At 32.1% G+C, this 15,468-nt stretch overlaps 3 non-coding genes across 3 annotated transcripts; 1 reads left to right on the plus strand and 2 right to left on the minus strand.

The window, feature by feature from the left end:
• Positions 1–9,535: 9,535 nt before the first annotated feature.
• TRNAF-GAA (transfer RNA phenylalanine (anticodon GAA)) lies at positions 9,536–9,608 on the minus strand. Its single transcript has one exon. It is a non-coding gene; the product is annotated as a tRNA-Phe (tRNA).
• Positions 9,609–11,444: 1,836 nt separating this feature from the next.
• Positions 11,445–11,517, plus strand: TRNAT-UGU (transfer RNA threonine (anticodon UGU)). Its single transcript has one exon. It is a non-coding gene; the product is annotated as a tRNA-Thr (tRNA).
• A 1,105-nt stretch (positions 11,518–12,622) lies between these two features.
• TRNAS-GGA (transfer RNA serine (anticodon GGA)) lies at positions 12,623–12,710 on the minus strand. Its single transcript has one exon. It is a non-coding gene; the product is annotated as a tRNA-Ser (tRNA).
• Between the last annotated feature and the right edge of the window lie 2,758 nt (positions 12,711–15,468).

Consider the following 15,468-nt stretch of genomic DNA (forward strand, 5'->3'; position numbering starts at 1 on the left):
GGTATAGGATGTCCTGGTATCGAGATCTACGGAGTTCTAAATATGCTTGATATTGCTCCATTAAAAAAAAAAAAGTCTATTTGGTCAAACAAAGAATCAGAGATTCATTGGATTATCAAATGATACATAGTGCGATATGGTCAAAACAGAAAATTATAGGTATAAATATATACCTAGAGAAGTAAAACCCATTAACGGACTCTCTCTAATCGATTTTTTGCCTAATTTTTTGTTCTAGGATAACGAGCTAATTAAGAATCCTTTATTTTTTTTTTACCTAATCGCTCTTTTGATTTTGGAAAAAATATCTTTATCAATATACTCTTTCTTTTACACATTTATCGCTACCCCAAAATACCAAAAGATAATGGAAAATAGCTTATATAGTTAGGACTCATAACAAAAATAAACCATTCACCAGAAAAGCTTTTCCCACATCAAGCACTAACCTATTTTTAACGTACATTTAGATGGGGTAATGATCCAAATAAAAAATAAATGAAAGCTCGATGCTTTTTGTTTCCCTATTAGAATTAGAACCACCAAGTTCTATCCCTTTTATTAATCAAACCCAACGGAATTTTTTTTGTTACGAGCCAAAAATTCAAACAAAAATTTGAGCTGGATCCCTAAAAGAATGAAAATATTTTTAGAATTCTTCATTGATACGACATGCTACTTTTTCCAGTCATTCCTTTTCTGGATCAGTCCGTGGTTTACAAGCTCTACCGATAGTATCGACGAACCCATAGCTTCATAGAAATGCGTAAAAAATAGAGTCGCTCTTAAAAGCCGAGTACTCTACCATTGAGTTAGCAACCCCATTACAATTTAAAAAATAAGGTGGATATTTATACCCAATCGCAATCAAAAAAATAAAATTACAAAATTGAATTGTCTAAAAAACTAAAAAAAGATATACCACCTATTTAAATACTATGTTCTTGAAATACTATGTTAGAGTTATCCATTATTATTATATATATAAGACTATATATATATTGGTATATATAGATCTAATATTTTCGTATATATATTCGTGTTTACCTTTCAATTCACTTACTTATTCATTAACAAAGTTTTTCTTGTTTGTCTCGCAGAAAGAAAACCAATGAACCTACCATTTGATGAAGTAATAACGCCTATTTAACGTAAGTAAGGTGATCAATTTATTCACGATCGGATTATATTTATTTGATACAGTGTTGTCAATATTAGTATTGAAAAAAAAATACAATCGAATAAATACAATCGAATTAATAAGATTTTCAATCTTATTAATTCGATTATTAGTATTATGTTAGAATTACTTATAAGAAAAATTATTTAAATATATATATATCTTTTTTTTATTCTAAAATGATATTCTAAACTAAAAAAACGTATAAAATTATAGAAATATAGAAATCAATAGGAAAATACAAATTTCATATAGAAATGGAACAACTTCCCTAATTATGTGAAATTCACATCGAAAAAGGGCAATAGCCAGTTTCCCTTATAAATTGTAATCACTTTTTTTCGTAAAATATCGTCTACTTACTATGCTTCTATTCCAATACGAAAGATAGAAATCTGTTTAATAATTAAGTATCTTTGTATTCGGCTCAATCCTTCTTTTAGGAAAAGATTGTGCCGAGTTTAATTGGCAATTAATCCAAAGTATCCATTGCTTCGAATTCAAATAGTATCCATTGCTTCGAATTCAAATTTGATCTCCTTCCATACTTCGCAAGCAGCAGCTAATTCAGGACTCCATTTGCTAGCCTCACGGATAATTTCATTACCTTCACGAGCAAGATCACGTCCTTCATTTCGAGCCTTCACACAGGCTTCAAGAGCTACTCGATTAGCTACAGCACCTGGTGCATTTCCCCAAGGGGTGTCCTAAAGTTCCTCCGCCAAATTGGAAGTACGGAATCATCTCCAAAGATTTCGGTCAGAGCAGGCATATGCCAAACGTGAATACCTCCCGAAGCAACAGGCAGAACACCTGGTAGAGAAACCCAATCCTGAGTGAAATAAATACCACGACTTCGATCTTTTTCAACAAAATCATCACGCAGTAAGTCAACAAAACCTAAAGTGATATCTCTTTCCCCTTCAAGTTTACCTACTACGGTACCGGAGTGAACATGATCTCCACCAGGACAAACGTAATGCTTTAGCTAATACACGAAAGTGCATTACCATGATTCTTTTGTCTGTCGATAACTGCATGCATTGCACGATGTATATGAAGAAGGTAGACCATTATCTCGGCAATAATGAGCCAAGCTAGTATTTGCAGTGAATCCCCCTGTTAAATAATCATGCATTACGATAGGAACGCTAATTCTCTGGCAAATACAGCTCTTTTCATCATTTCTTCGCATGTACCCGCAGTTGCATTCAAGTAATGCCCTTTGATTTCACCTGTTTCAGCCTGTGATTTAAAAATCGCTTCAGCACAAAATAAGAAACGGTCTCTCCAACGCATAAATGGTTGGGAATTCACATTTTCATCATCTTTGGTAAAATCAAGTCCCCACGAAGACATTCATTAAACAGCTCTACCATAATTCTTAGCGGATAACCCCAATTTAGGTTTAATAGTACATCCTAATAGGGGACGACCATACTTGTTCAATTTATCTCTCTCAACTTGGATGCCGTGAGGCGGACCTTGGAAAGTTTAATATAAGCGGTTGGGATTCGCAAATCCTCCAGGACGTAGAGCACGCAGTGCCTTGAACCCAAATACATTACCGACAATAGAAGTAAACATGTTAGTAACAGAACCTTCTTCAAAAAGGTCTAAAGGATAAGCTACGTAAGCAATATATTGATTTTCTTCCCCAGCAACAGGTTCGATGTGATAGCATCGTCCTTTGTAACGATCAAGACTGGTAAGCCCATCGGTCCACACAGTTGTCCATGTACCAGTAGAAGATTCGGCGGGCTACCGCAGCACCTGCTTCTTCAGGTGGAACTCCAGGTTGAGGAGTTACTCGAAATGCTGCCAAGATATCAGTATCTTTGGTTTCATACTCAGGAGTATAATAATTCAATTTATAATCTTTAACACCAGCTTTGAACCCAACACTTGCTTTAGTCTCTGTTTGTGGTGACATAAATCCCTCCCTACAACTCTTGAATTAAGAATTCTTGAAACAATAAGGTCTACTCGATATGACTTAGGAGTTAATGAAATCTTTTACAAAAATCAACTACTATTATCAATTAATCCCAAAGGTTCGTTATGTTATTATTAAATTAAACGATGGTATTTGATTTGTCAAATACATCATTATTGTATACTCTTTTCTATGTATGGCGCAACCCAATCTTTTTTTTTTTCAATTTGATCTTATTTTTTAATTTGAAATCGAAAGATCTAATCTAAATAATAATAATAATTTATTCTTAATCTTGACAGTGATATATGTTGTCTATGTAAATCCTAGATGTAAAAATAGGCAGCTTTCTCCCCGGAAAATAAAAAAAGAGGTCAAAAAATAGGGAAAACAGAGGGTAAGTCTAAAAAATTGTCTACTGAGGAAATACGAAAGCCAATGATAAAAAAAATGAATTCTAAATTAAGGTACAGGTTCGAATTCCATACAGAATATAGATGATATTTTCTAGAATGATAGAAAAAAAAGAAAAGACTTTCGAAAGATTTTATCCAATTGAAATTTTCAAAATAAATGCAGTAAGCTTAAGAATTCAATAATTGAATTTGAATAAGTAAGTAAACAGTTAAAGAGGATTGATGGAATAGTACCAAAAAAATGGGAGTACTAACTCCCATTTCTTATTTCTTTTGAATTAACCGATCAACTTGCTTTCTTATCGAACATTTCTTTTTGATTTAAAAACTTTTTCGGAAAAAAAAATTGGCTTTGATATGCGAATAAATCCTCCTACTTCCGTCCTGAAGTTTCTTCGATTGAAAAAAAAAATCTGGGACATATTGACCAAATAATTGGTCCGGTACTAGATGTAGCCTTTCCCCCGGGGAAGATGCCTAATATTTACAATGCTCTGGTAGTTAAGGGTCGAGATACTGTTGGTCAACAAATTAATGTGACTTGTGAAGTACAACAATTATTAGAAATAATCGAGTTAGGGCTGTAGCTATGAGTGCTACAGATGGTCTAATGAGAGGAATGCAAGTTATGACACAGGAACTCCCCTAAGTGTTCCAGTAGGCGGAGCAACTCTAGGACGAATTTTCAACGTGCTTGGAGAGCCGATTGATAATTTAGGTCCTGTAGATACTCGTACAACATCTCCCATTCATAATCTGCGCCTACCTTTATACAATTAGATACAAAAATTATCTATTTTTGAAACAGGAATAAAAGTAGTAGATCTTTTAGCTCCTTATCGTCGTGGAGGAAAAATAGGACTTTTCGGTGGAGCTGGAGTGGGTAAAACAGTACTTATTATGGAATTGATCAATAACATTGCCAAAGCTCATGGAGGTGTATCTGTATTTGGCGGAGTAGGTGAGCGTACTCGCGAGGGAAATGATCTTTATATGGAAATGAAAGAATCTGGAGTAATTAATGAACAAAATATTGCAGAATCCAAAGTAGCTTTAGTATATGGTCAAATGAATGAACCACCCGGAGCTCGTATGAGAGTTGGTTTAACTGCCCTAACTATGGCGGAATATTTTCGAGATGTCAATGAGCAAGATGTACTTCTATTTATCGACAATATCTTCCGCTTCGTTCAAGCAGGATCTGAAGTATCTGCCTTATTGGGTCGAATGCCCTCTGCTGTGGTTTATCAACCCACTCTTAGTACTGAAATGGGTTTCTTACAAGAAAGAATCACTTCTACCAAAGAAGGGTCCATAACTTCTATTCAAGCAGTTTATGTACCTGCCGACGATTTAACTGACCCTGCTCCTGCTACGACATTTGCACATTTAGATGCTACTACTGTACTATCAAGAGGATTAGCCGCCCAAAGGTATCTATCCAGCAGTAGATCCTTTAGATTCAACCTCAACTATGCTCCAACCTCGAATCGTTGGTGAAGAACATTATGAGACTGCGCAACGAGTTAAACAAACTTTACAACGTTACAAAGAACTTCAAGACATTATAGCTATCCTTGGCTTGGACGAATTATCCGAAGAAGATCGCTTAACCGTAGCAAGAGCACGAAAAATTGAGCGTTTCTATCACAACCTTTTTTCGTAGCAGAAGTTTTACCGGTTCGGCTGGAAAATATGTTGGTCTAGTAGAAACAATTAGAGGGTTTAATTTGATTCTTTCTGGGAGAATTAGACGGTCTTCCTGAACAAGCCTTTTATTTGGTAGGTAATATCGATGAAGCTACTGCGAAGGGCTACGAACTTAGAAACGGAGAGCAATTTGAAGAAATGACTTTAAATCTTTGTGTATTGACCCCCAATCGAATTGTTTGGGATTCAGAAGTGAAGGAATCATTTTACCTACTAATAGCGGACAAATTGGAGTATTACCTAATCATGCGCCTATTGCCTCAGCTGTCGATATAGGTATTTTGAGAATACGTCCTTAAAGACCAATGGTTAACAATGGCTCTGATGGGGGGGGTTTGCTAGAATAAATAATAATGAGATAACTGTTTTAGTAAATGATGCGGAAAAGGGTAGTGACATTGATCCACAAGAAGCACAGCAAACTCTTGAAATAGCAGAAACTAATTTTGAATAAGGCTGAAGGCAAGAGACAAACAATTGAGGCAAAATCTAGCTCTTAGACGAGCTAGAACACGAGTAGAGGCTATCAATGTTATTTCATAACAAGTTGAAATTGATGCGTCCCAATATCCGAAAACAATAAAAAGAAAAAAAGAAACAGTCAGAAGAAAAAAGTAAGTAGAAAAGCTTATTAGATACCACAGTCAAAGGTATCTAATAAGTTATAACTATACCTTACCTACTATTGGATTTGAACCAATGACTCCCGCCGTATGAAAGCAATACTCTAACCACTGAGTTAAGTAGGGTAATTTAGGACTCCTCCTCAAAAAAAAAAAAGAAGAGTACCCATCTATCAGATTAATTGATTATAAATGTAAAATTACTGATAAGCAATACCAACCCCCGTTCAAGGGATTCGATCATGTAATATTCATCTGAAAGGGATTCGATCATGTAATATTCATCTTGACAAGCAATTATCTTCATACTATGATAAAATATGTATCAAAAACACAAGGGCTGTAGCTCAGTTAGGTAGAGCACCTCGTTTACACGAGCGCCAATGCTTTTTTTCAGAGGAGTTCATCTTGTAATTAAAAAAGTTTATCTTATAGTAAGAAATCGGTGTCTTACTCCATTTTAAGGAACAAAACAAGAGAACACTAGCCTGACAAAGGGTTTAGCCATAAAATCGAATCCATAATTGATTTGAGATATTGATAAGGTGAATACCCATTTCTCGTCAATGCTAAACATAAAGGGTATAGGGACCTAAAAAAGATTATCTTTTCTTCCTATTTTATGAACTTTAAGGTGTATGAAGTGTCATTTCTTATCTTCTATTTTAATTTTAGTAGGTGGATAAAGAGTCCATTTAACTTAAGTTGATCTAGGCCAGAAGCAGACCTACGTCAAGATAATCCTTCTTTGAAACACTTTGGTAGTGCTCTTTGATTGTTATACAAATAAAAAAGAAGAGCATAGGGAATCATCTCTTTATTCTTTACTGTAAAAAAAAAAAAAGATGGTGGACTAACTAATATTTTTATCAGTTAATGAAAAAGCTCAATGCAAAAAAAAATGCATGTTGGGTTTTGAAAACAATTTAAATCATTTAGATAATAATTAGTTTGATCTGTTTTACCGAGAAGGTCTACGGTTCGAGTCCGTATAGCCCTAATATTCCTACAGATACTAATAATATTAATACTATTTTGGATCGAATAGATCTCATTACTAAGACTATTACTAAAAAAAAAACAATTTGTAACTTTCTATTCGAACATATTCATATTCGATAGAATAATATTAATATTAGTATATTCAGCTAGTCTAAAAAAATGGAGACTTTAGACTAAAAATGAAAATGAATTTGGTATATTTTCTACATTCAGAGGAGTACTTTTATGTTTCTTCTTTACGAATATGATATTTTTTGGGCATTTCTAATAATATCAAGTTTGATTCCTATTTTGGCATTTCTAATTTCTGGAATTTTAGCCCCCATTAGCAAGGGACCGGAAAAACTTTCTAGTTATGAATCCGGAATAGAACCAATAGGCGATGCTTGGTTACAATTTCGAATCCGTTATTATATGTTTGCTCTCATTTTTGTTGTTTTTGATGTTGAAACGGTTTTTCTTTATCCATGGGCAATGAGTTTCGATGTATTAGGGGTATCCGTATTTTTAGAAGCTTTCTTATTCGTGCTTATCCTAATTGTTGGTTCAGTTTATGCATGGCGAAAGGGGGCATTAGAATGGTCTTAATTCTTGACTATTTAGACAATTAGAAAAAAAAATATTGAGACAATTATGAATTCCATTGAGTTTCCCTTACTTGATCAAACAACCCAAAATTCAGTTATTTCAACGACATTAAATGATTTTTCAAATTGGTCAAGATTATCCAGTTTATGGCCGCTTCTTTATGGTACGAGTTGTTGCTTCATTGAATTTGCTTCATTAATAGGATCACGATTCGATTTTGATCGTTATGGACTAGTACCACGATCGAGTCCTAGGCAGGCGGACCTAATTTTAACAGCGGGCACTGTAACTATGAAAATGGCCCCTTCTTTAGTTCGATTATATGAACAAATGCCCGAACCTAAATATGTTATTGCTATGGGAGCCTGTACAATTACGGGGGGGATGTTTAGTACCGATTCTTATAGTACTGTTCGAGGCGTAGATAAGCTAATTCCTGTAGATGTATATTTGCCGGGCTGTCCACCTAAACCGGAGGCCATTATAGATGCTATAACAAAACTTCGTAAGAAAATATCTCGAGAAATATATGAAGATCCAATGAGTTTTCAACGAGAGAATAGATGTTTTACTACCAACCATAAGTTTCATGTTGGATACAGTACTTATACTGACAATTATGGTCAAGAATTTTTCTATCAACCGCCATCTACTTCAGAGATATCGTCTGACACATTTTTTTAAAGTACAATAATAAAAAGCAATTCCTTTTTTAAAAATTTCATCGTATTTTAAAAATTTCATCGTAATAGAAAATACTAATACCAAACTCATAAAAAAAATTTAGGAGAAGCAAAAAATGCAAGGTCGTTTGTCTTCTTGGCTAGTCAAACATGGACTAATTCATAGATCCTTGGGTTTCGATTACCTAGGAATAGAGACTTTACAAATAAAGCCCGAGGATTGGCATTCCATTGCTGTCATTTTATATGTATATGGTTACAATTATCTACGTTCTCAATGTGCCTATGATGTAGCACCCGGAGGACTCTTAGCTAGTGTATATCATTTTACAAGAATAGAGTATGGTATAAATCAACCCGAAGAGGTATGCATAAAAATATTTGTATCAAGAAAAAATCCCAGAATTCCTTCGATTTTTTGGGTTTGGAAAAGTGCGGATTTTCAAGAAAAGGAATCTTATGATATGTTGGGAATCTCTTATGATAGTCATCCGCGTCTAAGACGTATTTTAATGCCCGAAAATTGGATAGGATGGCCTTTGCGTAAAGATTATATTGCTCCAAATTTTTATGAAATACAAGATGCTCACTAAATGATAAAAATAATAAACTAATCCAAACTTCTGCAACCCCAGTCAAAGAATATAAGTACATTCTGTTATAGATCAGACAAAATAATTGATTGACATTAAATCAGGCAGAGTAATGGAAGTTGCATTCAGATATTATTATGTGAGAAATCACAAAATTCAGAAATAATAGAATGAATAATTATAGGGTTTAAAATAGGATGGATAGGAGTTTCTTAAGATTCTAAAACAAAAACAATACTGAGTTCTTATCAGCCAAGCCAATAAAAGAAATAGGATGAACTGCAAAAATTCTTTATCTTTATAATAAACTAATTCTTTATCTTTATAATAAACTATATAACGTGCACATCACCATCAATTATACGGCCACGAAAAAAAAAACACAAAGAAAAGGGCTCGATTCTATTTTGGTAATCCTTCTCAGATGAATTCTTAATATTCTCACTCCACCCCAGAACTTCGACTTTTAGGTCTTTTAACCAACTAATTAAACCACTCGAATATTATGGAAATAGAAACCTTTTTTTGTATCGCAGAAAAAAAAGGAAAAAAATAGATAAAGAATTCATTATCTATATATCTATATCTATATATATATAGATACTATAGATAAGCGAATATACCTAATAAAAAATTGCATCTATTCTTTAATCATCTAGGAAAAGTATATCTACAGATACCTAAATAGATCAAAGAAATATGTTATGTATCAGAATCTAGAAGAACACAAATTTGTATGAGTATCTATCCCCCATATTCATTAAAATGAATATGGGGGATAGATACTCATACAAATGAATCTTGTGTCAGGAACCAGATTTGAACTGGTGACACGAGGATTTTCAGTCCTCTGCTCTACCAACTGAGCTATCCCGACCATTCTTGAAGCTTAATACTTTGATTTTAAAAGATTTTTAAAATCTATGTTAATGAATCTATATCAACTAAGTAAAAAAAAAGTTTGTAAGTGAGTTTCCGCAGTAATAATTATTTTTTATTGTTAATCGTTAATTACGCATATGAAAATTCCTTGCTAAAAAATAAGATATTAATTTATACATTTCTGATTAAAAAAAATTCTATGTGTTTCACATATATATTTATATCTATTCCAAAACTCGTCCCTTGTCATTATGATAGATAAGAAAATTATGATAGATAGGAAATTGATGAAAATAAAAATTCCAATTTCGTTGGGAAATAATAAATCGAATAAAACACATAAATAAGGACTTCAAGATAGAGAGGATATAGGAAAAAAATTAGAAAATGAAAAAGTATTTTTGGGGATAGAGGGACTTGAACCCTCATGATTTCTTAAGTCGACGGATTTTCCTCTTACTTTCAATTTCATTGTTGTCGGTATTGACATGTAGAATAGGACTCTATCTTTATTCTCATCTGATTTATCAGTTCTTCAAGGGTTTTAGCCGATTATGATGAAGTGAATAATTTCATCAATAAATATTCCATCTTTTCTTCAACTTCGAATTGATTTGATTCACATTTTTCATTTGTGAATATTTTTATCACAAATAGATCTTCAATAATAAAATAAAAAGTAACAAATTGAAAGAGTATTTCAGTATATATATATGTTTCTAAATGTTTATCTTTGATCCATTCCTGTAATTTTGGTGAAAGGATTCTTTTACTAATGCAATAAAAAAAGTCGTCAATTTCGTTTGTTAGAACAGCTTCCATAGAGTCTCTGCACCTATCCCTTTTTTATTATCACTTTCTGAATTTTTATTTGTTTTCAGAAAACAGGATTTGGCTCAGGATTGCCCATTGTGAATTCCAGGGTTTCTCTGAATTTGAAAATTATTACTTGGTAAGTTTCCATACCAAAACTCAATCCAATTAAGTCCGTAGCGTCTACCAATTTCGCCATATCCCCATCTTTTTTTTTATTTGAATCTGATTATAATAGAATGCTTTTTTTTTCATTTCTATTATGAGAATTATGCGGGAACTTTTGAATTCATTAAATACATATTATTTTATTAAATATTAAAAACCCCTTTCTCCAATTTTATAGATTTTATTTCATCTATATTGGATACCTTTATTTGTTTGAATCAGAACTAATTCTAATATCTATATATTAACAATTCAATATACACAGATATAGACCACATATCTACTTATCTTCTATGTACCTACTTATCTTCTTTTTTCATACAATTTAGAATACTCGAATGGTCGATTCTTTTTTTTTTTTTGTTTTTGCTTAAAAAAAAAAAGAAAATAAACAATCCATTTATTCATATACAATTTATATAACTAAAACGAATCTAGTGGCTAAAAAAAACCATTCTTTTAATTGAATATAATATAGAATTAGACATTTACTTAGAAATATGGAATTCCTTAATAAATATTTACTAAAATTTATATTTATTCAAATTTACTTTAAGTACTAATAAATAATCTTTTTGAAAGAAATCAATTTAATAATATATATCTAGAATAGTAGATCGAAATAAATTATATTAAATAAATTATATTAATATAATATTAATTATTATCTTGCACTTTATGTTATCAGATAAAATAAATAATAGAAATAATAAAAATTGGGTTTGATTTTCTATATTTTCTTTCTCTATTTTTGATGTTTGTATTAATTTGAATTTTGTTATAAATAACTAAAAATTGATAACTAAGATCCCATTCAATTCTTCTGCATATGTATATTTCGTTTACATTAGCCGGTTTAGCTCAGAGGTTAGAGCATCGCATTTGTAATGCGATGGTCATCGGTTCGAATCCGATAACCGGCTTTTCTCTATTTGTTTTTTACATAATTGATAATATCTTTTTTAGAAATAAAAAATTGGGAGAGTTCGATCTCTGCGGAAGAAATCAAGAAATTAACCTACTTTTTTGTATTCTTTTATATACAATAAATTCGGATATTGATAAAATTCATCTAATTCTTCTTTGTACTATAAAACTTTAGTAGATTTCGCTTCATTTAGAATTCTATAATATTTTTCATTTCGTTTAGTTTTCATTTCGATTTATAAGATTTTTCATTTTAAAAAAGGAGTTTTTATGTCACGTTACAGAGGACCTCGTTTCAAAAAAATACGTCGTCTAGGATATTTACCAGGACTTACTAGTAAAAGGCCAACAGTCAAAAACGAATTTCGAAATCAATTGCGCTTCAGTAAAAAATCTCAATATCGTATTCGTTTAGAAGAAAAACAAAAATTGCGTTTTCATTATGGTCTTACAGAACGACAATTGCTTAAATACGTTCGTATCTCCGGAAAAGCTAAAGGATCAACTGGTCAGGTTTTATTACAACTACTTGAAATGCGCTTGGATAACATACTTTTTCGATTGGGTATGGCTGCGACTATTCCTCAAGCCCGCCAATTTATAAACCATAGACATGTTTTAGTTAATGGTCGTATAGTGGATATACCAAGTTATCGTTGTAAACCTCAAGATATTATTACAGCAAAGGATGAACAAAAATCTAAAACTCTTATTCAAAATTATTTTGATTCAGCCCCCCATGAGAAATTGCCAAATCATTTGACTGTTCACCCTTTCCAATATAAAGGTTTAATTAATCAAATAATAGATAATAAATGGGTTGGTTTGAAAATAAATGAATTACTGGTTGTAGAATATTATTCTCGTCAAACTTAAACTTAACTAAAATAACAAGAGTTTTTTTTACAAGGATTTTCTGCTATTCATATATCATAGACATGGATATGCGAAAATTTTTATTCCTTGCCCACCCGTTATCCACTATTTTTTGTATTACCGAAAAATGAGGAATATAAAGTTGTCCATATCAACAAACAAATTTGAAATATGAAATAATGGTATGCATTGGGATGAGTAATATTGATGAATTTGGTAAAGATTCGGAAAGAGAGGGATTCGAACCCCCGGTAAACAAAAAGCCTACATAGCAGTTCCAATGCTACGCCTTGAACCACTCGGCCATCTCTCCTATATAATGATGCCCAGAAACCGGTTGAATGTTGAATAGTGAATCAATCCTATTTTTCATAAATGCATAAAACCTATTCAAACTATAAAAATACAAAGTAAAATTAAAAAAAAACCTCCTACAAGGTCTTAGGATAAACAAATTTGATTGATGAGTTCATTTTTACGTTATTTCGCACTGTATTATAATTATACAATTCCTTTATTTGTGGGATTGATTTCTCACACCATGATTAATTAAATTATAGAATGGATTTCTACCTATGCCTAGATCTCGGATAAATGAAAATTTTATAGATAAGACCTTTTCAATTGTAGCCAATATCTTATTACGAATAATTCCGACAACTTCAGGAGAAAAAAGGGCATTCACTTATTACAGAGATGGTGTGATTTGATTCCATTTTTTTTGACCGATTTCGGTCAAAAAAAAATGGAATGGAAAAACCCCACGCGTGTTGAAGGTGAAATTTGTAAATAAAAGGATTAATTCCTTCTGTCGTGTATCCTCGATTAATGAAGCCTTATATGCTTGAATTTTAGGTTTCTAGTATTAAGCGAAAGGTTATACCTATACTTATGGGGTTAGGTCAACCCCAAATTACTAGTACTGATAGGCAACATTGGGAAAGAAGCACTACGCTTGGGAATCAAGGACACGAAAACTTTGTATCTATCTATATCCATGGCTTATCGAGATTGGGACTAACAGGAATGGTTGGGACAATAAATATCCATCTCGTTCATATTTTGGATACCCATAGAACCATCGAAGATTATTGAGGTGACTAATTCCAGGAAATTAAGCAGCGTAGAGGACAAAGAAATTGTTGAAGTTCTTATTTTTTTTTATCAAGTACCTACATACTTAATGTTAAGAAATAATTTTTGACAGGAAGGTTGGCTAGAGATTTATTGTAAAAACACTAGCTCTGTTCAGTTGAGAATGAGAATACTGGAATATTTTTTGATTTGATGGATTTTTCTCATTACACACATAAGGGGGGAGCCGTATGAGATGAAAATCTCACGTACAGTTCTGGAGCGGAGATTCTTTGAACCGAATGACGACCGTAACGGATGTCAGCTCAATCTGAAGGAAATTATGCAGAAGCTTTACAGAATTATTATGAGGCTATGCGACTGGAAATTGATCCCTATGATCGAAGTTATATACTTTATAACATAGGCCTTATTCACACAAGTAACGGAGAACATACTAAAGCTTTGGAATATTATTTTCGGGCGCTCGAACGAAACCCATTTTTACCCCAAGCTTTTAATAATATGGCCGTGATCTGTCATTACGTGCGACTATCTCCACTATAGAAAGAAAAAAGAAAAGAACAAGCAAATCCACAAATTTTAATATAAGAAATATAGAAATATAAATAATTATAAATAAGAAAGGCTTTCTACATATATATATCGTTCAAAACAACGATTTTTATCAGCTGTAGCAAAGAAACTTCATAGAAGTAAAAATATGAAGAAATCGATATGTCTAGATACCCTCTTTTTCTATGGATAAAAGATCTAATTGATAAAGGAAGCATCGTAAGGATCAATTAACACGGTTTTCAATCGATATAATAAAAACTGCTTCCTTATCTCATGATAAATAAAGAAGTCAGGAATCCACTTATGTAATAAAAAGGATCCCCTGGTATTTTGAGCAGCGGTGTAGTATCAAATCCCAAAGATAGAAAGTATTTTCTCTTTACTTATAAGAACTTATAAGATAAGAAAGAAAAAACTTTTACCAAGATTCTATAGAAATGAATCTATCATATATTTTTGTATATGATATATAAAATCGAGATAGTTACCTTTCAGAAAATTAGAATTAGGGCGTTAATGCCAATGCTTGATTCCCTTTTCTGAAGGTAGGAGAAAAGATAAAACTAAAAAAAAAGATGAAATTCTTTGAAATTCTTTATTTATTAGTAAAAATGAAAGTTTGAAACTCATATTAATAATTTCTTTTTTTCTTTTAGTTAACTTCAAGATAATAGAACAAAAAAAGAATTGACTACTGAGCCGTATGAGTCAGGAAATTCTCAAGTACGGTTCTAAGGAAAGGAATTGACTCACCTATTTCGACCGAGGAGAACAGGCCATTCGGCAGGGAGACTCAGAAGTTGCGGAGTCTTGGTTTAATCAAGCCGCTGAATATTGGAAACAAGCTATAGCTCTCACCCCCGGTAATTATATTGCAGCACAGAATTGGTTGAAGATCACAGGGCGTTTTGAATAAGAACACTCTGTTTCTTTTTTTTCTTATATATTTATCTATCTATATAAAGATATAGATAGATAAATATATATTGTTATAAATTCTTGTTTCTTGTCCCTATCAAATTCAAAAATCATTTCTATAGGAACGACCAATCACATAATTTAAATATATCCCTTCTAATTTTGTTCGATTTTGTCTAGTATTTCATAGAAATAAACGAGATGTGGATACAGTAGATAATTTTCTCCTTTTTTCTGTTATTTAAACTAATATTCAATCAAATTAAGAAAAGAGACCTTCAAAAAAAGAAATAAAATATAGGTATATTGCCTAATAATGAATGCTAATGCCTGCTCAATTTGAAATAGAGTACATACTTATACTTTATCTAAAAAAAAAAATAAAATCTAAGGAATAGAATTAGAATAAAATCTGAATACATTTGATTAGGCTGCACGAAAAATTATTGAACTTCCATTCAGAGTTCCCAAAAAGGTCTTAGAAGATTAAAATAGGTCCG

The sequence above is a fragment of the Vigna unguiculata genome, unplaced genomic scaffold, assembly GCF_037176805.1.
Source record: "Vigna unguiculata cultivar grain cowpea cultivar isolate G323 ecotype 2 unplaced genomic scaffold, ASM3717680v1 ptg000084l, whole genome shotgun sequence".
Classification (NCBI taxonomy): domain Eukaryota; kingdom Viridiplantae; phylum Streptophyta; class Magnoliopsida; order Fabales; family Fabaceae; genus Vigna; species Vigna unguiculata.